The sequence below is a fragment of the Eptesicus fuscus genome, chromosome 22 (assembly GCF_027574615.1).
Source record: "Eptesicus fuscus isolate TK198812 chromosome 22, DD_ASM_mEF_20220401, whole genome shotgun sequence".
Lineage (NCBI taxonomy): Eukaryota > Metazoa > Chordata > Mammalia > Chiroptera > Vespertilionidae > Eptesicus > Eptesicus fuscus.
The window spans coordinates 22,458,201-22,482,923 of record NC_072494.1 but is presented as its reverse complement, the minus strand read 5'-3'; the positions used below and the strand labels follow the sequence as shown (position 1 = coordinate 22,482,923).

The following is a 24,723-nucleotide window of genomic DNA, read 5'->3' as shown; positions in this document are numbered from 1 at the left end:
GGTGCCCTTAACTCCCTGTGTTGTTTTTGTTTTCAGTGTTAGAAATCTTAGTCCAGCAGACTTTCACTATTTCGGGCACCTGAAGTTCTTATGAACATGACCTCAGGAGACAACAGTTGTGACCTCACCAACCCCTTCCCTTGAGTAGGTAAATGCAGTCAGTATTACCAAGGCCTCAAGGGCAATGTTTAGATTTGAGTTGTCTTGAGTTTTATTTCTAAATCTCTGAATATTTTCCACCATTGAGCAAAGTTTTCGAATGTATACTCTTGCTATTGTGTAGAAGCAGTCTATTAGGCTTTTAGAAAAAGAATTTCTGACCAAATTTCCTTTGACTATAGTTGCATAATAGAAAACAACTTAACATCCTTGAGACGTGTTGGTGTATACCTTCACGCAACCCTAAACTTGTTTCTCCCTAAACTTGTTTCCTCTGGCTGGGCTCTGAGGTTTTCCTCTACTTGTGTCTTTCATATTGACTTTTCAGCTTAGTGAAATTCATGTGGACAAAATTAGGGTTCCCTTCTAGAAGATACCATCTTGGTTTAGACTCTGGAAATCTACTTTCCAGGGATTCAGTTACCTGGTAGATCTTCTGAGCAGTATACTGTTATCCGCCTAGTACTTTTGCATGGCCATCCCCTGAGACAGTAAAAACTAAATGATTATTGGAGCTAGTCTAAAGAGCTGAGTATTTTAGATGAATAAATAATGGCACATGTACATACCAAGTGTAACCATCATAAATGTCTGTTTAAGGTCACTATAGAGAACAAAGCATAACTCAACCCAAGAGAGCATAGCTGAAACATTTGCAAGGACCTAATTAATTCTTAGACTAAAAAAAAACTGGGAGTTGATCAATGATTAGAGGATACCTGTACTATGACTTGGGGGAGGAGAAAATAACCTGAGATTGCTCATGGGAATGAAAAACAGGAAAGCTGCTTTTGAAAGCAGTTTGACAGTTTACAGCCGAAAGTTAAACATAAACATAATTCTACTCCTCGCTAGCTACTTTGGAGAAATTACAATATATATCTGCACAAAGATTTGCATGCAGGTATTCCTGACAGCATTATTTATAACAGCCAAGAGCTGGAAACAAATTTAATGTCCATCAAGTGGTGAAGGGATACATAAAATGTGGTATACCATACAATGGAATACTACTCAGAAATGAAAAAGGAATAGAAGCTGACATGTTACATCGTGGGTAAACTTCGAAAACATGATGCTCAGTGAAATAAGTTAGACATAAGAGACCACATATTACAATCACATTTGCATGACATGTCTAGACAAGGCAAACTTATAGAGACAGAAAATTGAATAGCAATTGCCTGGGGCTGGGATGGGAATGAGGTTAGGGCACCAGGGACCTTGTTGAGCGGATGAAAATGCTCTAAATATATGTACAGTGATGGTATTTGTTACTACAGATATTTGAGTAGTACACTTGAAATGGGTATATTTTCTGAATGTAAAATGTATTTTGATAATGTTTAAAAAAAAAAAAAGGAAACTAACCCACATTTTTCTGGAAGGTAGAAGGATCAGCCTTGGGCAAGTATCCTAGGAAACCCTGCCCTTGATAAAGGACTTTCCAAATCTCAACTTGTGCCAAAGCATACGGAAGATGCCACTCACTCTCCAGGCCCAGCTGCCCTCACTGTATTTCTTCCTTTAGAAGGTGTTCTTCCCCTCTAGTTGCTACTTTGGGAATAGAAAGCATTTATAGTCTTGGCTGGTACTTGTGTGGAAGGTATTTGTTGCCTCTTGTATCCTCTGCTTCCCTAGATGAGAAGGGCCAACTCTGTAGACTTCTGATGGAAAATCTTAGTGAGAACAAGAAAAAGTTGTCAGTCCAGTGTTAGAAAAGGGAAGGGCAGGGCAGAGACCTGGAGAGAGAGTGTCCTAGAGACACAGAGGAGGGAAGGGCAGGGGTGGGGGGCGGGGAGGGGTAAACTGATTCCTAGGGAGGAACCAGGGGTGTGGTGAGCACCCAGGGCTGGAGAGAACCTCACACTGATGAGAAGCTGCCCACCTTACTCAAGGACTTTTGCTGCTCTCAATAGTCTTATCTCACCCAGGACATGCTCAAGACAGCAGGGCTAGGGGAAGCCAGCTTGATGGGGAAGTGGTGGTGAGGAGGGGGTATAGTGGGACAGACCAGGAGAGGAGCCAGGGAAGGGGAGAAACAATCATGATGCCTATCTATCATGTCTACCACTCAGCAAGTAGTCAATGACTATCTGCTTTTATCATTATCACTAACATTACTATTGTGATTAGTATCATACTTTGCCCTCAGTTTTATCAGAGTATAGGGAGATATGAGAGTTAGAAACCAGGAGGGCCTAAACTACGAAGTCAGGACAGACTTTCTTGAGAAAATGATGGTTCAGCTGAGGTCTGGTAGATAAATGAAAAGTTCACTAGGCTAATGTGGTCAGTGGGAAGAGTATTCCAGGAGAGGCAACAGCTTGTGCAAGGGCCCTGAGGTTGAGGAACTATGTGGCAACTACCACAGCCAGGAAAACAGATGATGATATAATGTTGGCATTGCAAACCTAGAGATGTCCCCAGGGTGTCATGAACAGGCCCACCTTTATCAGTTGCAGGGCCCAGGGCATAGGCTGTGTGTCTAAGTATTTAAAATGATAAACCTAGCTAGCTAACTATCAATAAAATATGTTCTATCCTCCTACCTTCTCAGACCTACCCCTGGTTCACTCCTTTGAGTTCCCAACCCCAGCTTCATCCTGTACTGTGAGGGTCAGGTTCACATGCATGAGAATCCCCTCCACCCCCATCCCAAGCCCCAGATTGCATATCTAACCTCTCCCCAGCAGCAAATAACCATTGCCTAACACACACCCTGGGGTGTGTTCACCAGCTGTGTGGTCCACTTTCAGGATGAACCTAGGGAGGAGGGCTGTAGGCCATTCAAGAAGGCATTCTGGGGCTTTGGGTACCCAGATTACAGTCCGGAAGGGAAGGCACACGCTCTGAGTGGGCACATCCCCTTGGTCCTTGCGTTATTTGTCTTGTAAGGAAGACCCAGTCCAAAGGAGGGTCAAAGGGGAGCCCCTAAAACAAGGCCCAAGACAGCTCCCCTCACACTGAGAACAGTAGTGGGTATGGAAACACTGGAAAAATAACCGAGGCCAGGGGAGGGGCCTGGGTCAGGGAAGACTTCCTGGAGGCGGAAATGCCTGAGCCCAATATTTTCCTGCAGAGGAAGCATCTGCTGTGAATTGAGGTACATGGCCTAATAAATCCAATGTTCCTTAATCAAATATGAAATACTGCAGCCAGGTGGCAGATGTTTTAGCTTTGGTTAAGCAGCCATCTCTCTTTTAACCCCTTTATTTGGCAGGATTACAAGCGTTCTGATCAATGGCAAGTTCAGTTGAGAAGTCTTTCTCTACTAGGCTCAAACATGGCTTAGGAGGGAGCACTTAGAGGTCTGTGCACTCATTTTGACTTGTTATTAAGGGGATGAGAAATATATATTTTAATTCAAATGCTTTTCCTGCCTGGTGTTGCTAGGTGATTAGAGCATCATCTCTCCCGCCAAAGGGTTCCGGGTGAGGGCACATACCCAGGTTGCGGGTTCAAACCTCAGTCAGGCACCATGTGTGAGGCAACCGATGGATGTTTCTCTCTCACATTGATGTTTCTCTCTCTTTCCCTCCCTCCCTCCCCCTCGCCCTCCTTCTCTCTCTCCCCCTCTCTCCCTTCCTCTTTCTCTCTGGAATCAATGAAGAAAATGTCCTCTGGTGAGGATTAAAAAGAAAAAATTAAGTGCTTAACTATAAAAACTTTTTAAATGACTCATAGGATTAGATTTAAATACAGTCCTTGATATAAAATTTGCTAAGAATGGAAGGGCAAAAATATGGTTGATTGAATATAGATCAGAATGCAGAAATGTGAGCATCCACACGGTCCTTTCCCTTCTAGTGAAATGCTGACCCAGGGCAGCGAGGCAGTCCTTCGTTCACATCTCTCCTCTCATCCCCAAGGTCAAGATAGCTGTCTTTTTATTATTATTATTTTATTTTTCAATTACAGTTTACATACAATATTATGTTGTGTTAGTTTCAGGTAAACAACATAGTGGTTAGATAATCATACTCTTTACAAAGTGGTATTTAAGCACTAGAATACTTGACAGATAGGATTTGTTCTAATGTGTGTGTGTGTGTGTGTGTGTGTGTGTGTGTGTGTGTGTGTCTTTCACTGTGAAAATGAGAATTACATTTGTTTGTGGAAGTCCAGGATGGGAAAAGTAAGCTATTGTGGCAGATTAGATGCACTAAAGAGAGCCAGGAAACCTTGTATTTTAAAATATAACAATCTCAATCATTGGACCCAGGGGGAAATAGCAATGTCAGGAATGAACTACTAATGACCAGCAATGTCCCAGAGGAGAGCCAAGGAGAGTCCATGTGGGAAGGAGCATGGGGCAAGGAGTGTGACCCATCAGCTGAGTCTCCTCAGCAGTCTTGTCCAAGAGCCTTCGCAAGAAAAGGGCAGCCTCCCAGGGCATTTTTTTCTCATTCCAATGGCCCAATCCAAATCCCATCGAGAAAGGAATAATATAAAGCTAGATGAGCCAAAATATCTGGAATGGAGAGAAAGGAGAGAGACGGAAAACATGAACTCTAGAGCTGCCAATTTGGAAGATTGGGGGGAAAGGCAAAACCACACCCAGTTATTTAATTTAAGCAGAGCTGATGATGATTACAGGGTTATCAATAATGAATTTTTACGGAGTGCTATTTGCCCAGCAGTACTAAAGTTTACAAGTAGTGGCTATACAGGGAATATACACATCCTATGAGGAAAGCACTATCATTATCCCATTTTATAGATGAAGACAAAGAGGTTTAAAGAGTTTGGGTTCAGGGTAATGGGGAAGCTGATGGTTTTGTTTTAGACAGACTGTATTTCAGGTGACATCAGTTCTAAAAGGGGATCTCGGGTCCTAGCCGATTTGGCTCAGTAGATAGAGTGTTGGCCCACAGACTGAAGGGTCCCAGATTTGATTCTGGTCAAGGGCATACACCTAACTCAGTTGCAGGCTTGATCACTGTGTGGGAGGCAACCAATCAATGTGTCTCTCACATCGCTGTTTCTCTCTCTGTCTCTCCCCTCTACTCTTTCTAAATATGAATGGAAAAATATCCTCAGATGAAGATTAATAAATAAATTGTATTCTAGATAGTAGTCTTTTTAAAAAATAAATAAATAAATAAAAGTGGATCCCCAAGACTGTCAAAAATCAGCAACTGAACCTGGAGGATGGAGGTTCAGGGGAAGAAGGGAAGTGGGCATGTAGATTTCTACTATGTCTTTTTGTCTCATTTCAGTTTTGAAGTATATAAATGTGTTATTCATTCAATAAATAAATGAAAATGTAAAAACAAAAATAAAAGTCAGAAATTGAAATTGAGGCAAGGTCAGGACTGAAAAGTAGCTTTGAGAGTCAGGTACTGTTGAACACAAGGGAGTGAAAGTGAGTGGGTGACCTCCAGTGATAGGAGCAATCCATAAGCCAAGAAGGGAGAGACTTTTGTTTGTTTTTAACCAGTCAATCAGAGCAAACTTAATACTTTCTTGGGTCACAGCTTAGACTCCTCTAACAGACAAGAGTTAACTCTGGACTGGTGGAGGAATTTAGAAGGCGCTAGAAGAGATTCTTACCACCTGAGTAATCCAAGAAACATTTATCCTGAAGAGAAGGCTAAGGTAAACTTCTACGGCTAGTAATAGAAACTGGCAGGAATGATTTACAGCCCTGCTCCTTTTAGAAGCAACTGGCTCCAGCATTTTAGTAAGAGACCAAGTCAGATAAGCCTCTACGTGGAACTTAATTATGCATCACTTGGTTTTTGTAATGTTTCCTGAGCAAGTAGGATTTTTAAATGTGTTACCTTTAACCCCTTTAACCTGTACCTACTGCAAGCAGAGGTTGGGTCTGAATGCAGGAGAACCATTCCCCTGAGTGTCCAGGAACTTCCAGATCCCTTGAAGGCCCTTTGTCAGCACCAAATAAATGATGAATGAACTGGGAGAAAGGTTGTCCTCAGTAGGAGAGACAGAAGAGAACCACAGAACATTAAAGCTAGCAGAGACCTCAGAGATGGACCAGAGCAGAGGTTCTCAAACCTGAGCTTGCATCAGGACCTCATAAAGGACTTGTTAATACACAGACTCCATCCCAGAGTTTCTGATTGGGGTCTGAGGTGGGGCCTGAAGAATCTGCATTTCTAACAACTCCCAGATGATGCTATTTTAGAGACCACACTTTGAGGACCACTGATCTACTGCAACTTCTTCATCTTACAAATATGAAACCAAAACCAGAGGGTTTAAATAACCCTAAACACATTTTGTTTCAGAAACAAATATAGCAGGCTCAGAATCATAAAGAAATAAAAATGTCATTTGGAGTTCCACACGCCTCTGTCCTTCAAGATGTATTCCAAGGGAAACTCCTCTTGTGATTTAGCCATTAATAACCACTATTAGAATTCTCTAGAAATAAGACACCAAACCAAACCAGGTTAGGTTGTAATGTCTAATGCCGTGGTTTTCAAACTATGGTGATACTGCCCCTCAATGAGGCTTTTGGTAGAGGATGGATGCGTTTTTATGGTTGCCATGAACAGTAGGGTGGGGTGCTACTGGCATTTTAATGGGCAGGAGTCAACATGTTAAACCTCCTTCCATACATGGGACAGTTCCATATGGCATGAATTGCCCTGCCCAAAACGCCAATAACATCCCACAGGGAAAAAAATCAAGGAGTTTTCCCAGGAATTTGGAATTAAGCTAAGATTCCAACTCAGTACAACTGTTCTCTTGAAGTTATAACCTGAAGAGCTGTCGGAGGTGGCCATTCTTTGTGGATTGGGGAACAGAGAGCTACTTTGACATACATATGTAGGAAGAAACCAGGAAAAGGGACCGTTAGACTCTTGCCCACATTATTCAAGCTCTTGGCTCTTATTACACTTTAGGCCCATTTATAATCCTGTTGTTGGTTTCTCTGACACCCTGTTGCTTGCAAACAGAAATCTTAACTTTGGGGAGACTGTCATCTTCTACCACATGGACTGAGCAACAGAGAAAGCTAGTGCGTAGAGAGAAAGAGAGGAGCAGAAGGAGAGAGAAGCAGAGATATGCTGCTCAGGGTGTTGCCTGAAGGCCTTAAAGTTCCTGATCAGTTTCTGAGGCCCAGCTGCCCATCAAGTGTGGCCTGAGAGGTGGGTCCTAGGAGATGGGTCTCTCCAGAAACTGCACTGTGATTGAATAGAGCTGTTACAAAAAAGGAGGAAATGGTGGGCAGCAAATTGTACAAGCAAAAGTCCACTGCACCTCCACTGGAGGTCAGACTGGACTCAGACAGACTGGAAGGGACCAGAATGAGTTTGAATGAGGAGAAGCTGTCCAGTATAGACTTGACTGCTAGGAGGTTGCATCTATGGATTAGGGGTCCATTGAGAAAGTATCTATGAGGTGAAATTATGAAAGTAATTTTTGTTAAAAAGAAAACAAATACAAAATCCAAAGTCCTCACCCTCAAGGGAAAACATCCTTTAAAATGGTGGCCTTGCTTTCTTCATTAGCTTTTTCATCTGCTTCAGGACACTCCAGTTTGTACTGAAGATGGTAGGTTTCATTTCTGTTACTATTGTGAGGAACATAGTGGTTTCATGGTGTATTTCTGCGGGCTGGGGCTTAATAGCATGGCTGTAACTTCTTTCACTCAAAAGAGAAGTTGGAGACGAACAATATAATTCCAAGAATTTTGGTTTTGCTAGCCAGCACATTATTTAAAAATGATAAAGATATGGCTTCAGAAGAGGTAGTTCCCCTTTTTATCTGCCATTTACAGGCAGTGAGTACACACAGATGAAGGGAATGTGGTAGGTGTCAGTGTTCTGTGGCTGGAGTGAGGTGTGAGATCTGAGTTGTTCCTTGTAAGGCTCCCAGCTCAATCTTGCTTTCCTTGGATTTTAGAGATGACTGGGATGCTGATGATTGATCAACACTTTTCACCAGAGATTTGTACCCTTGCTATCTCCCCACCCATCAGTCCCTTAACCCAGTCCTCTCATTCCTACAGCTCTCAACATAGGATTCAGAATTGGTTGCTTTAAAATGTTAATTATTCTAAAAATGTATCTCAATTTTGGGGATGGAAACATTTCTTAAAACAAGGCAAAAATCAATTCTTGTGAAATACTCATCTGAGTAAATCAACAGCCGTCTAAAGGAAGCTGTTTCTTATCTTAATATGTCTCCAGCAGTCCCATTTCACCAATTCTGTCATTCTTATTATTCAACCCTACCAAGCCTGAACAGCTCTGGACTGAAAGGAGGAAATAGTTCCTGACACATGGTGGGCAATGAGTAAATAAGAACTGAGCTTAACTGAAGTTAAGCCTGAGTTCTAATCCTATTTGTGCCATCAGTTGAGTGAGTTGGCTCTTGTTTTTTGCATTTATGCTCCTGCCTCTGAATAATTGCTCTTGTTGTTCTCTCTGTTTGGGATGCTTTTTTTCCCACACTCGACAGGGTTGGGTGATTCTTATCACTTGAACCTCAGCTGAAATGGCATCTTCTAAGAAGTCTTCTGTGACGACTTATTAGAGCAAGCATCTCCCCCAGGCCAACACTCTCCATTACATCCTCCTCTTTATTTCTATGCAGTTCTTATTAAAAATATAATCACCTTATACATTTCCTGGCTTATTATCACCCTCTCCTCGGTAGACTAGAAGCTCCACAAGGGCTGGGGATTGTCTATATCAGCAGTCACCAACTGGTGGTCCGTGGACCACTGGTGCTCCGTGAGGTCCGAAAGGTTGGCAACTACTGGTCTATATTCTTTTTCACTATATTTTTCAGAGCAAGACTTCTAGGAATCCATCTATGTATAAAGCCTTTTCCAAAATAGAAAAGGCTGCCTCTTCTCTGAAGACCAAGCCCTGTGCTGGACCCCTCGCTTAGAGAGCCTTCGGGCCCCTTGACAAGGTACCCTTGTTCAATGAACAACATATTTCGCTGTGTACATTCTTACTGTGCAGCACCATGTAATGTGCCTGCAGAAATATCACATTAGTTGGATGAATACATCAACTTTATTGAGGTTTTAATTTACTTCCAATAAAACACACCATTTTAAGTTTCCAGTTCAATGAATTTTGGCAGATGCACACACCCAGGGAACCACTACCACAATCAAGATATAGAAATTACATTATCCCCAAAAGTTCCTGCATGTCCTGTTGCAGTTTTCCCTCTTCCCATGCACCCCCAACCTCAAGTAATCACTGAATCTTAATTTCATTTCATTTAGTTATATCTTGCCTCTTTGCAAAAGAATGAACAATAGCCTTAAAAATGAATAAGATATCAAAATCAATAAAAGAGAGGGGATAAAGAAAAGAAAAGCAAGATTGACCCTTGTCAACCACAAGGGTCAACAGAGCATTTGTGATTGAGCTTGAAGGCTGAGGCTTGGCTGCAGCCTCCTTAGAGCCAAGGTAAAGATGGAATAGTGGTTCTTCAATTATCACCTGAGAGGAAGATGCATTTCAATTCCCAGGGGAGACAAGGTTTCCCTAGCACAAGATCTGAGATGGCCCAGATAGAAATTTTTGGAAGCTGCTCTGAATGGTGCTAGTGAGAGCTTCATAGTAAACATAGCAGGAACACTTACTTGTATATTTCATCTAGACAATCTTCCATAATCATTTCTATAGCAAATATTAAAGTATCTTCCCTAAATAAGATGTTCTTACTGGGTTTTTCAGAAAAGCGGGGTAGTAAGCAATTCAAAATTACCTTCCCTAGCAGGGACCTGGACTCAGGAACTCCTTACTGTCCTTACAGGCGGAGAGAGGCATTCACTTTGAAACCCAGGTGGGCAGATGGGAAGGTTAATGCTCAGTTATGAAACTTAAAAGAACCTGGCCAGGATCCCTGTCTAGATCAAAGGCCTCCCCATCTCTGCCTGGAGCTGGTTGTGGGAGTAGAAATGTGTCTCAGGAAAAGCCAAGATTTTCTTAAGGAATCAGTCTTGGAGCTGGGCCTACAAGAGCCAGGCCTCTGTTGAGATGCCAAACTTCTACACACTAGAACATTCCAAGTAACACTTGAACATGAAAGGTATTGTGGACAAGTGTTGACAGCTTCTCACCACAACCTTAGAGATTTCTTAGTAATGACCCTGGAAGGGTGAGTTCTAAGCCACATCACCCTGGCCTATTGATGGATTACAACTGCCCTGAAGCTAATAACCACCTCCCTGCTGGATTGTGAATCAATTGAGAAATAAGACAAATGGGTAAGGCAAATGGGAGCAAAAATACATCTGTTGTTGGGAGATGAGCAACATCTTGGTGTCTGTGGGCAAGTGAGTTTTTTGAGGTCTGAGTCCCAGAATTAGACAGCCTTTTCCACCCGATCCGAGGCAATACCTGGCTAGCACAGGCTTCTGTAAGAAGTGGGACAAGGAGAAACTGAGAACATGTAGTCCCCAATGGGGAATGGCTTCAAATGGGGGGCGAGGGCTAGGCAACCTCATCCAGTTTCACCTTTTAAACTCACCAATCAGGTGAATTGCTCCCCCTCCTCTGGGCTACCCAACCTCTTCTTCTTTCTTTTAATAGAGATCTTAATGGCTGATACAATTTTTAGATAAACATAGACACACCCCCTGCCAAAATTAACAGCAGGTATAGTCTTGTAGAAAAGCAGAGAGAAGAAAATAGAGCTGGTATCTACCCATTTTCAAAAAGGAGGGTTTAACCTTAACCACCAGATACTTTCATGGTTACACAAAAAGTATTGTGTGGAGCAGGCAGCCACCAGCATTTAAGTGGCCAATACCAAGCAAATTCATAGTATAGTCCACAACATACCTTCAAGCCCTTCAGTGGTACTTTTGTGGGATGAATTAGCTGTACTTTTATTTTCTTATTTTCCTATAATAAGTTCACCATCTAAATAACATGAGACAGAGAACAAAGGGGATGATCCTTTTCCCCCTAGGTTTCTGAGACAAACCAAAAGAAAACAAACAAAAATGATCCCAAATCATAGCAGGCTGTGTATCCCTTAATGTGGTAAGGACCCCGAAAAGTGACCTGGGATTCTTCAACAGTTTGGTCTATTTGCTGAGTTCAAGGCCATTTCGGGTTCAGCAGAATTATCATGCTGTTTTTCTAGCCCTTGGACAGCAAGAGAATGCCAAGCCCATTTTATAGATAGGTTTTCAACACATAGGGTTCCAAGATAAATTCAATACATATGTTCTGATTTATTCACATCTAACTCACTAAATCACTATGTGATATCTAAGACTTCAGAGTTTTAATGAAAAAAATATCTTCAAAGTATTTTTTCCTTTGAACCCAGCAGTCATATTTTCCTAAGAATTAATAATGGCCAGGAGAATTGTAGGTGTTTGAAATATTGCCAAAATGCCTCTTTTCTCACCTTCAGGGTGCCTTCAAAACACCTACTGCACACAATCATAATTTTTTAAAATGCACATACATGGTGTGTGAGTGTGTTGTGTGTGTGTGTGTGTATGTGTGTGTGTGTACCATGTGGGTGTTTCAGGGACTGTGCCAGACACCTTACACACATTGTCACTAACATTTACAAAGTCTGAAGGGTGGTAGTCTCTCATTTACAGGCTCGGAAGCTCAGGCTCGGAAGGTTTCATGACTTGCCCATGGCCAGAGCTGACAAGTCACATGCCAAAATTCTATTGAACTCTCTCAGAAATGTCTTAATTTTGTCCAATTCAGCAAATATTTATTAAGTGCCTCTAGGTGCCAGGTGCAGGAACATGATATAGTACATACAGATGTCAATTTATAATATTGCATACCTGAGACTTATATGATGTTATAAACCAATGTCACCTAAATTTTTTTAAAGAAGCAAGCAAACAAACAATCCCCCTCCCCCCCAGGAAACATCACTATTAATAGGGAAATGGCAGCATTCCATTAAAATCAAGAACAAGGAGGCCCAACACTGTCAAGGTTGGAATGTCACTCACAAGTGATTATTATCTGCACAGAAAACCCTAAAAGCCTATAAATAAATTATTAGAAATGATTAGAGTCTAGCACAGAGAAAAGAAGAATGCTGAGGAAGTGGAGAGTGAGTTCAGTGACTTAATAATTTAGCCCAGGGCTAGTCCTATGCAACCCATCCGGAATGACAAAATGGTAGCCATTGGATTCTGTGGCTGTTGAGAGACAGCAGCTCTACCAGTATTACTTCCCATCTTGGACGCACCAGTGGTTGCCAGAATTCTTGAAGCTTTGTTTCTTACTCATCCATCTGGCCTGTGGCACGCCCACATGGCTCAGTACACAGCCTCGTTAAAATGACCAGAACTCCGTGAGTCTCCCCAAAGTGGAAAGGAACAACCAGAGGGAGGGCATTCATTTGGGACAGAAATCACGTCAGAGAAGGAGTGAAGCCAGAAACAGTGCCCCAAATGGGACAGAGGGAGCGAAGGTACAGTGGAAAGCAAAAGCTCTTTTCCATTGTTTTCTACCAACTCTAAAATAAACTCTACAATAAAGAACTTTTTCTGTAGTAAATTCATTTGGGTTATATCTTCCAACAGGCCATCAGTTCAGTGGCCTTTTTAAGCTTATCAAAGCTGTCAGGACCTCATTGATTTCTTCTGAAGGGCCTACAGACGAGAAAGGGCCACATGCTAACCTAGCTCAGGGAAGGCCTGTGCGGCGGCCTTGCAAACTCAAAGAGACCTAAAGTAACCACAAAGGATGGTCTGAAATTAAAACCTTTAAGTAAAAAGCAGTTTATAGTGGATAGTCATGTCCTAAGCCAGAATCTTTCCTGACAAAGATCAACTTAGATCTTTACTGAGCCTATTGACTTTTTGCATCTAGATAACATACCTGTGGAATGTCAAGATAACTTATAATTTCTGTTTTTCCTGACCCCTCAGAGCACAACAAATGGTGCCAGGGCAGAGACCACAAATTCCCTCATTGTTATTGTTATCTTGTTAATTGTTGACTGGTAACTAACCTGTACCCACCTAAAAGATGCATGTGTCTATCATTTTACTTTTTATCCAATCCCAGAGGTTTCCCTGCTATGCTTTCTCCCACCTCCCTAATCTATCACTGATGGATTTCATGTAATCCACTTACATCCCCACCTTTGATGGTAAGGTATAAAAATAGGTGAAAAACCACCATTCTTGGAAAGTGCTATCTCAATATGTTGAAATTCTGCTTCCTGGCAACTGTCAACAGTTTGGCTCAAATAAACTCACAAAAATTCTTTGCAGGTTTAAATGTTTTTTACCATTAACAGGCCATTTCTGAAGTGGTTTATTTCGTTTTTCCATCAGTATGTCTCTGTCATCCCTGGACCATTCATATATAATCACATGGCAGGAGAAGGGTGGTGGTAATGTTAGATGATAAAAATGTAGACTGTTGAACTCTACCCAGAATCTACTGCACTAGACTTTATGGGAGTAGGGCCTAGAAATGAGTATTTTAAACCAGCAAATCACATGATTCTAAATGCACTCTAGGGTTTAAGCACATTGATTCCAGAGTGCCATTAATACCTTACAGTTTATGGGGCTGTGCTTTACAAAGACCTTTGTATAATACCTCAGTTGAGCCTTACCAGGAGGCTCAGGGAAGAATGTCAAAGCAGGTGTTACAATTTCCATTTCACATGAGGTCACATGCTCATAAATGGGGTAGCCTCGTAACTCAGGTCTTACAGCACCAGGTTCAGTGCTCCTGCCACTACCCTGACTAAATGTGTAACCCCATCTTGGGCTGCTGACGGGAAAGAAAACAGACCTAGTCTGAGCAGCCACTGGAAGGAGCATCCTTTGTTGGCAGAGAAAACAAAACTATAAAAATTTGGACAATGTCAATAACCAGCATCCTTAAGGCCATTAATGGTCTAATCAAAATGTTGAACTTGTTCAAACTACAAGTATAATTAAAAATTAATTTTACTACATACTGAAATTTGACCTGGTTAACTCAATTAATTGGAGAAGAACGATCAAGTTTTCACAATAGTGGACCATGTGATCAGAAATTCAATTAAGTGGATGCTAGTACATTCATTTACTTTTAATGATAATCATGTTGAATGAAAATCCTGTGACTCTAACGTGAATCAGGGGCATAGGAGGGATTATTCTTACCTACTTTCCTTTTCCCAGTGATCCATGATGTCTCCATTCATTCTGAAATTTAGTGGAATTAATCTGAGGAATTAAAAAATTTATATCATGAACTATAATTTGGTTCAGTTACACTTATGAGCCAATCTAAGCCTGCTAATGAGACACACATTGAGAATGTTTCAGAGTCATAGTGTTAGGCAGCTGAGTAATCCTTGATAATCCTTACATACTTGTGTGATGGCTCATTTTGTGTCAACGTGACTGGGCCCAGGGATGCCCTGATACCTAGTTAAACTTTACCTCTGGGTGTGTCTGTGAGGGTGTTCCTGGAAGAGATTTGCATTTGAATGAGTAGACTGAGTAAAGCAGATTGTTCTCCCTAATGTGGGTGAACCTCATCCAATCTGTTGAGGAACTGAATACAACAGAAAGGTGGAGGAAGGGCAAATTCTGTCTCTGCCTCCCTGTCTGCGGGGACATTGGTCCTCTCCTGCACTAGAACTGGGACTTGGTACGTCATTGGTCCCCCCCCCCTCCCCCCCCCGCTCCTCAGGACTTTTGAGTTTGGACTGGAAGTACATTGGCTTTCCTGAGCCTCCAATTTGCTGATGACAGACAGTAGGATTTCTCAGCCTCCACAGTCATATGAGCCAATTCCTTATAATAAATCTCTCTCTGTCACACACACACACACACACACACACACACACACGCATACACACTCATGAAGAACAAACTTTCAACAGAGTAAATTTAAAGATCTAATTGGCTTATTAAACGATTCATGAATCAGGCAGCATCCCTATGCAGTAAATAAAGACATGCACAAGAAAGTTAAAAGAGTGGATAATTCTAGACCAGATCACCTTCCCTTAGGGCAGGAGTAATTTGGATATTTATAATATCATCCGTGGGCCATACGAAATTATCAACTTAAAAATTAGGCTATTATATTTGGTCAAACATTTAATTAATTCACCCCTAATGCCTTGGCAGGGCCAGACCAAATGATTTCTTGGGCCTTATAGGGCCCGAGTGCCGGATGTTCCCCACAGCGGGTCTAATCAGGTAGATAACCTCAGTGGAGCCGACCTGGAAATTCCAAACAGAGAGGTTTAAAATTTCACTACCGGGTGAAGATGAAAACTACAATTAGGTTAGGTATTAAGTCTTGGTGGAGCTTACCACAACTAACTCAATTTTGGGTTTGTTCTCTCTTTTCAACTATAGCTCTATCATCTATATCTATAGCTACATCTCCTATTGGTTCCATTTCTCAGTAGAATCCTGACTAATACACCATGTAAACTTTTTTTTTTTTTTTAATCTCAAAATCTCAGTGGCCAAATTGTGGAGTCAGAGGGGTCACATTTAGCCTTGACCCTTGCTAAATGGATTAATGACAGAGGAGACCTAGGTTATGGGTTGGGCCCCACTGAAATCGTTGATTAGGCTTTGTTTCATGGCATTAGGCTTAGCTCTGCTTCCCAGGCACATCTTGTGGTGTGAGAGAGCATGACTGTTCCTAAGAGTCAGAAGGGCAGACCCCTTCAGCATTGCTTCAGGAAGAAACCTCAGGTAAGACACTGCATAAGCTGAATAAGCCCTTTGTTCACTTGGACTCGGAATGACTTTTTATGTCAAATGTAGCGCAAAATGCATATCACACTGCTGGCCTTATTCCCCTGTCCTTGAAACATTTTGCTAATAGTCACTGATAGATTAAATACAGCTGATCCTGAGTTAGAATAACTCCCAGGGCATTTGGGGGCAATCTGGGTACAATATGTGATTGTATTTCTCTAAATGCCAGTCAGGCTGTACATTTTTCCATAACCCCTCTGTCTAATCGCCTGTTTTTTTATTTTTATTTTTTTGATACCCATAAATGCATCTGTTCTCTACCCTTGGGATAAGTATACTAGCTTGTTTTCTAGTTTTCAAAATAGTTTGTGGTTGTTGTATAATAATTCTTTGAAGCACCTGGGTTTATCGAAATGTATGATGTGTGTAATGGGTTTGAATTATTGTGTTGCACTTGAGGTGCAAAAACTATCACTTTATTTTTCTAGCTCAGGACCGGGCTCTCGGAGCCTTCTAGCAATTATTCAGGGAGGGGTCCTCGCTTTCCCTGCCCCTGCCTGGGCTGTGCCAGGCCCTTGGGAGTCACTCAGTCTAGGAGGATGGAGAAGAGGCCCCTGTCACTAGTCCAGCTGGTTACCACACAAGATGCTGGCTCTCTAAACCTACTTAGGCCTCTGGATGGCTGGTAGGTTCTGCAGCTGCACTGTCTCCTCACCAGGCCACACAGCATGGCAGCTGCTCTCAAACTGAGCAGCTTAGTGTCTCTGGCCTTGACAATATCCCTGCACCCATGCCCCACTCCAGGTCCCATCACCTCCTGGGCACTGTGTGCTCCCCTCTCCAACCAGAGAACCAACCATCCCCTGCCTGGCTTCAAGCTCCCCCCAACTCTAGACATCTCAGGTCCCCAACCCAGTCTCCTCCTGCCTGGAAACCAGTGCTCCCCAAACAAGGCTTGTTTCCTTGGGAACCAGGAACACAGATTGCTTGGCTGCCTTTTCTGAGAGAGGGAAGGGGGAAATTCCCTTCAGTCTTTGCTGATGAGTCCACAGCAGAAAAACAAGGCCCCACAAAACCATAAACCATGTCAAAAGGCAAGACCCCAGATACTTTCTTAATAAATCACTCTAAATAGAATGACATGTACATATATATAATTATTCCCCTGTTTTCCTACAGATTGTTTAAATAATGTTTCTTTTTCCACTGTTATACTGCTATATTCCCTACCACCATCCAAACATTTTGTCCCTAAAGCTGTTGAATCTATTTCTAAAATATCCATTTTATTCAATTAGTGATTTCCTTCCTCTCCCTGTTTTGATGTCAATACCATACAAATTTCATAAAGATTTAGTTATGTTTCAATATCTAACAGGATGCATCATTAAACTAAAAAAAAATATTTTGTTAATTTTTTTGTTTTTTGTTAATCCTCACCTGAGGATATTTTTTCATTGATGTTTAGAGAGAGTGGAAGGGAGAGAGAAAGGGGAAGAGAGGGAGAGAGAGAAAAACATCAATGTGAGAGAGACACATCAACTGGTTGCTTCCCGAATGTGCTCCGACCAGGGCCAGGGATCAAACCTGCAACCCAGGTACTTGCTCTAGATAGAGAATCAAACCTGCCTCCCTTTTGTGTGCAGGCCAATGCTCCAACCACTGAGCACACCAGCCAGGGCTATTTTGTTGTTCTTGACTGCTCTTTCTTTTAAATTGCCACTGCATGTCATATGTACCGGCCAGTCAGTCAGACAGTAGGCCGGTCGGATGGATGGACAATTGGTCATTTAGCCTTTTATATATATACATTGGCTCATAGTTTTATTTCTTTAAGAAAAAAAATTATGTTTTCTTATTATTGATTTTAGAGAGAGGAAGGGAGAGAAAGAGAGAGAGAGAAGAAACATCAATGTGAGAAACACTGATTGGCTGCTTTCCTTACGTGCTCCAACCAGGGGTTGAACCCACAACCTATTTATGTGCCCTGACTGGGAATTGAACCTTCCACCTTTTGGTGTACAGGACAACACTCCAACCAACTGAGCCACACAGGCCAGGGCTAAGAAAGAAACTTTAATACAGAAACCCTTCTTGTTAAAAAGTTTAGTTTTCAAAAGGAATAAATGTTGATTTGACTTGAATTGTTTCTTGGCATCTATTGAGAGGATGAAATCATTTAACAATTTTTTCTTATTAGCATGATGATTTAACACCTGTCCCTTGAATGGATATGTGAGCAAGGCAGTAATATCTAGATTCAGCTCAGAACTCAAATTCAAACAAGCAAGTAAACCAACTAACAAACTAACCAACCAACCAACCAAACAACCAACTCAGTAGCTTGGAAAGGCCCAAGCTTCCTTCAGAAAGCAGCTCAATTTATTTGGGGGTGTTTATTCACAGGAGGCCCAGCATTAGCCCGTCCCAGATCACTTCTCAACCCCTCCTGCACCTGATTGAGCTGTGGATTGTGGTCAGGCCCCTGCCTGGCCCTGAGAATGTCCCTGTATAATCTTCCTTGTTTTCAACTGAGCTTTGCAACCATGGTGAATTTCCTCTGGTCCTTCAGTCACAAGAATGAACGTTTTAGTTACCCCCTCACACTGTGAACCACAAGTTTATGTCACAAGATGACTTTCATGTCCTACTATAAAAAGGATTGAGCTTTCATTTCTAGATATATATTGAGACAATTAACAATAAACAGTAGTTTTTTGGTAAGTGGATACTGGGGGAAATATTACAAAGCTGAGTTACATAATCTTGGTGAAAAAAGTGTATGTGATATATTTTGGACTGTGGCCAATATACTCTGTATTAGTCAGTGACTGGGAAATTTTTTTAATTTCTTAAAAATTGATGAGAGAGAGAGAGAGAGAGTGAGAGAGAGAGAGAGACTGACTGACTAGTTTGTTGTTCCACTTATTTATGCATTTAATATTGGTTGCTGCTTATATGTGCCCTGACCAAAGATCGAACCTGCAACCTTGGCATATCAGGATGATGCTCTAACCCAGTGGTCAGCAAACTCATTAGTCAATAGAGCCAAATATCAACAGTACAACGATCGAAATTTCTTTTGAGAGCCAAATTTTTTAAACTTAAACTTCTTCTAATGCCACTTCTTCAAAATAGACTCGCCCAGGCCGTGGTATTTTGTGGAAGAGCCGCACTCAAGGGGCGAAAGAGCCGCATGTGGCTCGCGAGCTGCAGTTTGCTGACCACGGCTCTAACCAACTGAGCTAAGTGAAATAAGCCACTCAGAGAAAGACAAATACCATGTGACTTCACTTATATGTGAAATCTAATGAACAAAATATAAACAGATTCATTGATATAGAGAATAGACTGACAGCTGTCAAAGGCAAAGGGGTTTGGGGCTGGGTGGAAAAGAAGAAGGGATTAAGTAGTACAAATTGGTAGTTACACAATAGCCACAGAGATGTAGATTACAGTATAGGGAATATAGTCAATAGCATCAAAATAAGTATGTATGGGACCAGGTGGGTACTTAAAGCAGTAGGGGGACCACTCTGTGAAGTATATGATTTTCTAACCACTTTGCTATATGCACATTTAAAACTTAATATTGAATGTAAACTGTAATTGAAAAGAAGCCAGCCTTACCTAAATTATGAAGGTATTGTGGAGATGAGATAAGGAATCACAGGCAGTGGTCTTTGAACTATGAAGTCTGATAAGAATCTACCCACTGCCTGCTCTCACCCTTTCTCCCTACCTGTCACTCAAAGAATCTCACAGCCTGGGCCAAACCCACATTTCTAGCCCCATCTGCTGATCCCGACAGGTTGGCACCACCTCCGTCACTTCCATGCACTTTTACATGGAAACTTACTTCCCAGGTATCTTGTTGACCTTGCCTTCCCCTAGAACAGTGGTCGACAAACTCATTAGTCTACAGAGCCAAATATCAACAGCACAACAATTGAAATTTCTTTTGAGAGCCGAAAACCGACTTCTGCGCATGGGCCACGAAGTTTCAATTGCACTGTACGTGCGCGCCCGCACGTGGTATTTTGTGGAAGAGCCACACTCAAGGGGCCAAAGAGCCACATGTGGCTCGCGAGCCGCAGTTTGCCGACCACTGCCCTAGAATATCCTTTATTTTTCTGTGTGCCTGGCAAAATCATACTCATCCTTCAAGGCCCAGGTCCAGCATCAACTTTCCTGTGAAACCTTCCCTGACATCCAAGACTAAGATAATGGTTTCCTCCTTTGGTTCAGCTGTTGCTGACCTGTACACATTTACCACATGACTCTTGTGGTATAATTATCATCTTTGGGATGGATGTCTGTCCATCTCACGATCCAATCCCATTTTTTCCTAAGACCTGACTTCTTGTGCAGCAGCCATATTTGGCCATAGCTGATTAAAACAGGGGTGAGTTCTTGGAGCAATATGAATATCTTTTCTGGGACTTTGGAATTGACATTTAGGATGCTAGTCAATGTTGGGGCAAGAGAGAACATGTATCTCCAGGAGTTGAGCCACCATTGCTGAGCGGCCATTTTTGGACCACTGGACACACAGGAGGAGAGAATGTTGTCTGCTAAGAAGATCCAAAAATAATGAAGAGAGACCAGAGGCCATATAACCCCAGGGAGAGAGTGAGAGAGAGAGGAAGTGCCCCAGTCTCAGGCAGCTTTCTTATTGAGGGTTCCAGTGCTCGAGAGCCCCAGCTGTTCTTACCTAGTAGAGCTACGTTGGGCTCCATGAAGTACCCTTTGTAAATGAATGGCTCCCCTTTGCTTTTGAAGATGAACACGTGAATCACCATAAAATAGGTGATGCAGTAACAGAGACGTGCCCAAAGTTCTATGGAGCACCAGGGAGTGAGGGAAGGTGCTGAGGTCGGTAGTCAGGAATGGGAGTCAGGGCATGTTGGTCCAGTAGGGAGGGTGTTTCAGGCTGTGGGAACAGCATGAGCAATAGCGTGGTGGTGGGAACTATAGCAGTTCAGTGTCACTGAGCACAAGGGGTGGAGAGGCAGGAGTGGGGCTGGCTGGAGCGGTGGGCAGGGTCCAGTCAGGGAGAGTCTTGGGTGCCACAGAAGGAGCTTGGACTCCTTCATGTAAGTCAGTGGTTCTCATTAGAGTTTGCACATTTAAGAGTTCCCTAGGGAGTTTTAAAAAGAAATATGGATGCCTTCTCTAGTTAAATCAGAATCTCTGGGGTGGAAGCTGGACACTGAATTTTTTTTAAAGCTTCCCAGGTGATCCAAACATGCAGATAGCATGGAGAATCTGGCAGGAAACCTTGGAGGGTTTTAAGCTAGAGAGAGATACGGCTTGAGAAATTGTCTTGGTGGTGGGACTTGAAGTGCATGAGGAGGAAGGTGGGGAGATTGCAGTGTGCAGGTGAGAAGAGAAGAGCACCTGAACTGGACAAAGGCTGTGGGAATGAGAGAAGTTTATGAACACTTACTTAGGAGATAAAATAATGTTAATTTTAAGACGGTGATTGGAGAGGAAGGGAAGGGAATCAAGGTTACCCCGAGGCTCCTTGTTTGGGTAACCGGAAATGCCTCAGACAGGCAGAGACAGGAGGACAGTCTTTGGAGGAAGCGGAGGAGTTCCCCTTCGGACAAGTGGAATGTGAGGTGGTAGCTGGATGTCCGGGTAGAGATAAAGCAGCTGGATAGACCAGGTGGACGTAAATGAAGTTTGATTGAGGGCTGTTTTTCATGTTGATCATTTACTGAGAGTAGCCTCCCAAAAAGTCACTTTTCTTAGCTCACAAAGGTGTTATGGGTGTTAAAAGCAAGGAGTGGGCCCCACCCCAGATCACCTCCTGAGATAGGGTGTGAGGTGCATCTCAAAAGCGCCTTGAAGTCAGGTGGCTGCTCGGAGTGTAAAAATAGCAGAACAGCTGTGCGTGGTGGGTGGCGATGCCCTGGCTCGCTCAGCCGAGCACTGGGCCTTCCTGCCGTGGGCTCCGTTTGTGTGAGTGGGTCGGGGATCAAGCAAGAATCTGTTTCTTTGAAGAATTCCTCAGCAGCTGCGTGTCACGCCAGGGTGCTCCAAGGGGACAGAAAAAGGTCTGCTGCTGCCAGGTGGAAGGAAAAGACTGGGGAGGGGATATTGGGAAGGAGCCTCATGAAAGGATGATTTTTCAAGAAAGTTCACTGTCGAAATGACATCCTGAAAGACAGGTGAGGAGGTGGTTCACACTGGAGGAGTCAGAATTAGGTCCGAAACTGGAAACCGGCTGTGGGGCTGTTTTGCATAGAAGAGTCTGGTGTAAACGCTTCCTGATTGTGGTTTTGACTCTCTGGGGTGGTTCAACTTGGCCTCCAGATTAGGGCCCTGCTGCCAACCAAAGGGATCTAGGAGGGGGGGACAGGAAGGTAGAAGGAGGAGTCTTTTCAGTGCACAATTTTATTTAAAAAATATATTTGTATAGACATCAAATTTCGAAACAGATAAATGGCTGGGGAGGAGGTTAGAAGGGGTAGGAGAGTAAATGACAAGATACTTCACCGTGGCTCCATCATACTGGATTCTCCCTTCCTTGAGCCTCAGGCCATTACACATGTAGAGGAAGGAGGACTGAGGAAATTAAAAGTGGCCCGGTATAGGATGTGCTACCTAACTGAAAAACAAACCCTGACAGGCTGTAGGGTCATTATAAATCCAAGAGTATGAATTTCCATAGCATTTTCTATGAATACCACCACAATCCGATAATACAAAAGAGATTTAACAGCAAGATTAAAGAAGGCAACTCAACGGGTCCCTTGGGTTTATGTCCTTGATTTGCACAAGGAGGCCCCCCAGCCATCGCCATAACTATTGTGGGTGCCAGGCCACCTGGAGTGGCAATGGAATTTGACCTAAGGACTGAAATGGAGGACTTCTTGGCTGCCCGAGAAGCTGTGTCAGTTGGCCAGTGTGCCCAGATGTGTGTTATCCTAGGCCTGTGGTCGGCAAACTGCGGCTCTCGAGCCACATGCGGCTCTTTGGTCCCTTGAGTGCGGCTCTTCCACAAAATACCACGGCCTGGGCGAGTCTATTTTGAAGAAGTGGCGTTAGAAGAAGTTTAAGTTTAAAAAATTTGGCTCTCAAAAGAAATTTCGATCGTTGTACTGTTGGTATTTGGCTCTGTTGACTAATGAGTTTGCCGACCACTGTCCTGGGCCACGCTGTGTCTGCACTCTGAAACACTTCCTCTGCCTGGAATATTCTTTTTTGTTTGTTTAAATCTTTATTGTTGAAAGGATTACATATGTCCCTTCCTCACCCCTTACCCCCCCCCCATTGACCTCCTCCAGCCCACTTCCAGCCCCCACCCCAGGCCTTCATCACCCTACTGTCTGAGTCCATGGGAAATACTCTCTTTTGTGATCTTGTGTTTCCTGGGGAATCCTGGGATGAATTTAAGGAGGGCTTCATAGGTAGGAGGGCAAGAGAGCAGCAAGTTCCCCCATGAGGGAGGGCAGAGTCCCAGCTGGGAAGAAAAAACCACAGGCTGTGGGGTGGTGGGAAGTGAACCCTAGAGGTGAGGACTTTGGAAGGAGAAAGTTGGAGGCAGTGGGACTGATGATACCATCCAATGCCTTTTTTTAAATACCTTCAATCTTGTTTTTTCCTAGTTTTGCTGAATATTCAACATTCAGTCCATTTACTTTACTTTTTACAGCTGGCAAAGGCCTTTAGAGACCTCCTCCAGTGGCCAAGAGGCACCACTGGGGCCAGGGCACTCTGTGTCTCTCCCTCACATCTAATGAATTGGGCCAGGGCACCCCAAACACAGGCCCCATGCCCTGGGGCCTCTAAAATATCTCCCAGGGATCCCTGCCTCCTGGCATTCTTTCCCTTGAGTCCTCTCCTCCCTTGGGTGTGGGCTGGATTTAGTGAGTCAATTCCCAGGGACAGAACAGAGCAATGATGGATGTCACAGAGACTGACTTCCATCTTACCTGCCCTCTCTTGCTCACGCTAAAGAAAGCCAGCCGCCATGCTGTGCACTGCTCCATGCAGAGACCCAGGTCTCTCCCAACCAACAGCCCGCGAGGAACAGAGGCTCTTATTCCCACTGAGACTCTTATTCTAGATTCAGGAGGGACTGCATCCTGCCCACGGCCACTTGAGTGGCTAGAAAGCACGTATTCCCCTTGCTGAACCCTGTGACAATTGCGCCTCAGTGAGCTGCCGGAGACCTGGGGAGATCTACTCTGCCCAGGCTTCCCACAGACCTGGGCCAACCAGAGGCCAGGCCCATGTGTTCTGAGGCGGGGCTCTCTCACCCATTTACAATGCCCTCCTGCAACGTGGCATTATAAAAAATTGCCTGTCATGGCCTCCTTGAAACCCCCTTTAAATGAGGCAACATTTATTAACATTATTGACATTTTCTAATAGGATATCTTCATTTCCAGCCCGTCAGAAAGAAGACAGGGTGGAGTCTGGAGGGCTGAGCTGGAAGCCAGTTCCCAGGCCCCACTTCCCTCCCCTGTACCCCCCTCCCCGCCCCCGTGGCTCCCAGCAGGGATCCCCCTCCCAACTAAGCCCCACTCTGGGCTGTGGGTATGAGCAGTGGTGCAAGGGTCAAACCCAGATTGAGAGAGAGGCAGGAGACCTTGGAGCTTGGAGCTTGGGAGGCAGGCCAGGTACCGCGGCATACAAAGGACAAGGAACACAGGAACGCAGGCCTCAAACACATGTGCCAGCATCAAGTAGACACTGACAATACTTGTACTAGACCTTGACACTAAACAGCTGTCTTCCCAGGATGCCCACGGCTCCCAGTTACAGCAGGCACCGACCCAGGGCACGAACTTTCTTCACCTCAGCGACTCCACACCTTTTACCAAGTGCCCTCCCACTCAGAGAAAGGAGGAAGTGGGGTCAGGCTGTTTGCCTTTCACACTCCA

At 43.4% G+C, this 24,723-nt stretch overlaps 1 long non-coding RNA gene across 1 annotated transcript in view; it reads right to left on the bottom strand.

Moving 5' to 3' along the window:
- Positions 1-24,723, bottom strand: part of LOC114233087 (uncharacterized) — an 80,969-nt gene that overhangs the window by 23,882 nt on the left and 32,364 nt on the right. The window contains exon 2 of the long non-coding RNA XR_008555177.1: positions 14,261-14,323. This is a non-coding gene — a long non-coding RNA (uncharacterized LOC114233087). The remainder of the gene's footprint in view (positions 1-14,260; positions 14,324-24,723) is intronic.